Genomic DNA, 4,781 nt, shown 5'->3' on the forward strand with positions numbered 1-4,781 from the left:
GCTGAACCATGCGTAGATCATCATAAGCACTTCTTATGAGATTATCAACTCTGCTCCTCATCCCCCAAAACAGGCAACCCTCCTGAGTCCAATTATCTCCAAATTTTTCCTCTTTTGCATTCAATCTGCTCATTAAATGAGCACACAAAGGCATGGCCTGGCATTTGGACGCCTGCACTGTTTTCACGAACAGAAAGTGTCTAAGAGATGGAAACTCAAGGCCTGACTCAGAGAGCACCCCACTGTGTGGCCTGTGTAGGAAAGAAATGAGGAGTGAAAAATCATCTTGGAGCAGTGCAGGGCAGCATCCCGATTCTCCTGCCTGGCTTAATCCTCAAGAGGTAGTTTGGCTTTGAGAGAGAAAGAGAGAGAACATATGTAAATATAAATAAATTGAGAGATGGATGGCTAATTGATAGGTAGATAAATAGATGATAGATAAAACATACATAAATATAAATAGAGATGGATGGCTGGTAGCTAGATGGATGGATGGACAGATCGATTGATTGATAGATGAAACATATATAAATAGATTGATGATTGATAGATAGATAGATAGATAAGATAGATAGATAGATAGATAGATAGATAGATATGTTGGGGGCCAAGATTCTAAGTCAGGTCTGTCTGGCCTCCAAAATTAATATCCCCTCCATGACACTCACTCAATCATCTCAAATTCCAGAATGCTCTCCTGGAAAGGCTAGTCTGATGGACTGTCACCCACCTCTAAGTGCCTCAATCACTCAAGTCATCCTACCCAACCTGTCCTCACTCACCACAACCTGTCCCTAGAGCTAAGACACTGGGTGAATGTCATATGTGTGTGTGTGCGCGCACACACACACACTGCCAAATACATACACTCGAGCTTCAGCAGTTTCCCCTTTGCCAGCCACACAAGTGTCCCGGCACCTGCCTCCAGCCCTGCCCTGTGCAGGCCCATTCCCACCACCGGCCTGTGCAGGGACTGATGTCCCTGCTCGGAACACACGTGTCACACTCACTCAGGTTTAAAGCCCTCATGTATCACATACTGTTGTAAGCCCCTGGCATGTACAAATTCATTTACTGCTCAAAACAGCCCTCCTGTCTCTCATGCCATGATGACAGTCTTGCCATCTCCATTTGACAGCCACAGAGAGACAGTGAATACCTTGCCCAAGGTCTCCCCGCCAGAAGGGGGCTGCTGGGCTCCGGAGTTCGAGCTACTGAGCCCTGCGCTGGACCATGTCTCAGACTCTGCCGGTGTCACCCCTTACGGAGGGGCTCCCCGACGGCCTCCTTCCACTCCTTCACCCAGAGCCAAGGCGCTCCACAGCCCTGAGTGTTCAGGGGCCTTTCTCAGGCGCTACCATTCCTCCCTGCACCTGCTCACCTCCCATCTGTCTCCTCTCTCTAGACCAGGAGACGCCGGGGCAGACCCCAGAGCCTCCATGGCTGGGTCCCCAGCATGGCATCCAGCCAACCCAACCCCCAGAGCAGCAGCACTTTCAGGTGGTCGCAAGGCCACCAAGTCCACACGTGAGAGATCACAGAAGGGAACACAGCAAAAACACAGAGGGCAGAGCTGCTGGAGCCGGACGCAGCTTCCTAAATGAACTGGGGGCAGGAAAACCCTGCTGGCTAAATGGCTGCCTAATAGATCTGCCCTCCCATCGTAGCTGGGCTCCTCCATGAATTAGCAGGCAGTGGCACACCTTCTACTGGCAAAAGTCTTCACTGTCATTTTTATTAGTTATGCCTTACAACTTCCGCTTAGGTCAATATTATTGAGGGGGTCAGCAGTAAGACAGGACAAAAACATTAGCCACGTTTGACACATGGGGAAGCTGAAGGAGGGAGGGAGGAAGCAACAAGAACAGGGGCAGCAAGAATGGGATAGGTGGTCAAAGGGCCTTTACAGGTTTAGACTCCAGTTCCACAGCTAATCTGACCTTGGACAGTTCACACCTATAAAAATGGGGGATATTGCTATACCTACTCATACCGGCACAAATATTCAAATCTCCCTATGACACAAGGGCCAGTTCATAATAGTTGAATAAGTGGCATTTCCCCTCCTACTCAAGGTGGGGCACAAGGGAGCGAGGGGCTCAGGATTCCAACGTGGCGGCCCCCAAGCTCAGGGTCAGAGTACGGTTTAAAAATTTGTTCATAGCACAGGGAGATCAGCTCGGTGCTTTGTGACCGCATGGAGGGGTGGGATAGGGAGGGTGGGAGGGACACTAGACAGCCAGGGCATTTTAATGCAAAAAATGGGAGAGGGTCTTTTAGTTTAAAAAAAAAAAAAAAAAAAATGACAACAACAACAACAAAACACAGGTGGTATATTTGGGTGCCCTCACTCGTTCACAATATTTACTGAGCTTCATTATGTGCCAGGTACTAGTAAGAAAAACAAGGGGGGGAGGGGGGGGGTGCCTACTGTTTCCTCATGTCTCTCAATATCCAAACAGTCTACCCACATCCTCTTAGCAAGTTTTGAGACGTCCGCCCACCATGCCTCTTTCAATTCCTGCTCTGCACAGGCTGGTTCAAGCCTCCGCCCTCATGACAGATGCTGGTCCCCCAGAGTCACGGGCAGCTCCTTCTGCCTCCTCGGGACTCAGCTTGCCGTCATCCCCCAGAGAAGCCTGCACAGACCTTCCCCTGCAGCGTGCCCGCCACGGGTCACTCTTCACCACACCCCTGTCTTCAGTTTATTCCAGGCACACCACCGGGGCAGAGACCCTGTCAACTCATTCATGAGTGTCTCTCCAGAGCCTGAAAAACTGTAGTTGTGCAGTAAATATTTTCTGAATGAATAACAGGGAAAGGGAAGAAGAGGGGAAGAAAGTCGGTGGGGGGGGGGGGCGGGGGCGGAATCCACTCAGGGTGGCTGCACTAGACTGTAACTGACTACAGGGTAGGCAGGCAGGTAGGCAGATGGCCCTAGAGAAAAGCCTTGCTCGATGGAGGCTCTCATATATATCGGTAGAAGCCTGCCTCGCCCCCTGCATGTATTAATCTTGATCCTTCCACTTCTTAAGGGCAGCAGCTCTGTGTCCTACCCTTCTGTGCCCTGTGGACCTGAGCAGATGGTACATGGCAAATACTCACTGGATAACAAAAACAAAGAGGATCTGCCCATGCTTTTTCGTTTATTTTTAAACGGATGAGACACCCGAGGACACCAGCCAGCCCAGTTAACTTGTCAAAGGCTCACAGAATTCAGTGGATGAGAATCCAGGTCATCCCAACTTCGAGGGCTTTGTTTTCTGTGAGCTCCCTGGGATGGCTAAATGACTTATTAGTCCCTCAACCACTCCCCAGGAGGGCATCCTCTCTACAACCGGATTCCAGCTAAGGCTGCAGGTTACTCCTCATTCCTACTTCCCACTGCCATCCTAAGAACTGGTGCTGTAAATATCTGGGCACACGGTACATGCTCAATAAATACGTGCTGATGGACTGATTTATCCCCACGTTCCAAAGCAACTTCAAATACCACCAGTTTGAAGAAAACCAGACTCATCGATTTCACCAGCAGCCTCATCCCAGATGGCAAGCAACTTGAAAGTTCACACAGGCCCCCGTGGTCTTTGTAATCCAAAGGTATTGATCACAACAGCCAATTTCTGTCAGGTCCATCATCACATCACATTTTATCTCCTCCCAGTGGTATGCGAGCTCAAAGCCCACCACTGGTTTAATATTCTATAATATGCATGGCAGGGCTAAACAAAAATTAAGGTACTCCACATATACACATGCTCGAGATGACGTTTTTTGAAGTTCAGGCTTTCTGGCCACAAGCTCTGTATCCCTCTGCCGTCCTCTAAGAAATCTCAGGTTCCCATCCCAACCCCCCACTTTTCAATTATATCGCCATCCAGGGCAACTCTAGCAGGCCTGTGGCTATTCATCCACACCACTGGTTTACCATGTCATTTATTTTCCTGATACCAACAACCTTCCCCACCACGTCTCCTTAGTACCAGCTCCTGGCCCTGGACAACCTCTAGAAGTTGACTCAACTATCTTAACTTCAAACACCCCTCCTTTGTTTATTACTTACTCATGTCATTAAATACTTAATCCAACCAAATCCACTCCAATTAACCCACACAGCCCCCTAACCAGCCTCTAATTTCCCATGAGGGGTGGTGGGGGAAGATAGACCTGAATGTGAATCTTACCTTCCCTATAAATAATCTATGTGCCCTTAAGGAAGATTGCTAGTTTCTCAGAAATTCAGTTTCTTCACCTATAAATTGGGCCCTTTGTGGAAAGTGGCAACTGTCCACCAAACCCTGGGCAGGGTGAGACATTCCCCAGCCTCCATGCAGTGAGCGGTGACCATGTGACAAAGTTCTAACCGGTGGGACGCAAGCAGCAGTGACGTGGGTCCCACCCTCACTGCTCACGCCCCTGCCCTCTGCTGTCTGGACACCCGTGTCCAGAGTTTAGAAATCGCATGTGGACATTGAGTTTCCTGCAGCCTGAGTCCTGTGTGGAGCAGAGACACCCCCCTACTTTATTCTCCCCAACATACTCATTCTGAGAGGGGGAAACAAACATCTTGGGTCATTAGACATTCTTGGGTCTACTCGGCCGGCTCTACCTTAGGCACCATTCTTCTAGCTTGACAGGATGGTTATGATAATTAAACAATGAAAATGAGGACTGGGCACAGACCCTGGCAATGTGACAGATATTTGATTAATATTTTTCCTTCCCCCTTTACTTTCTCCTACAGTTTCTTTCTTTTTTTTTTTTTTTTTTTTTTTTTTTTT

The sequence above is a fragment of the Lipotes vexillifer genome, unplaced genomic scaffold, assembly GCF_000442215.2.
Source record: "Lipotes vexillifer unplaced genomic scaffold, Lipotes_vexillifer_v1.1 scaffold374, whole genome shotgun sequence".
Taxonomy (NCBI): Eukaryota; Metazoa; Chordata; class Mammalia; order Artiodactyla; family Lipotidae; genus Lipotes; species Lipotes vexillifer.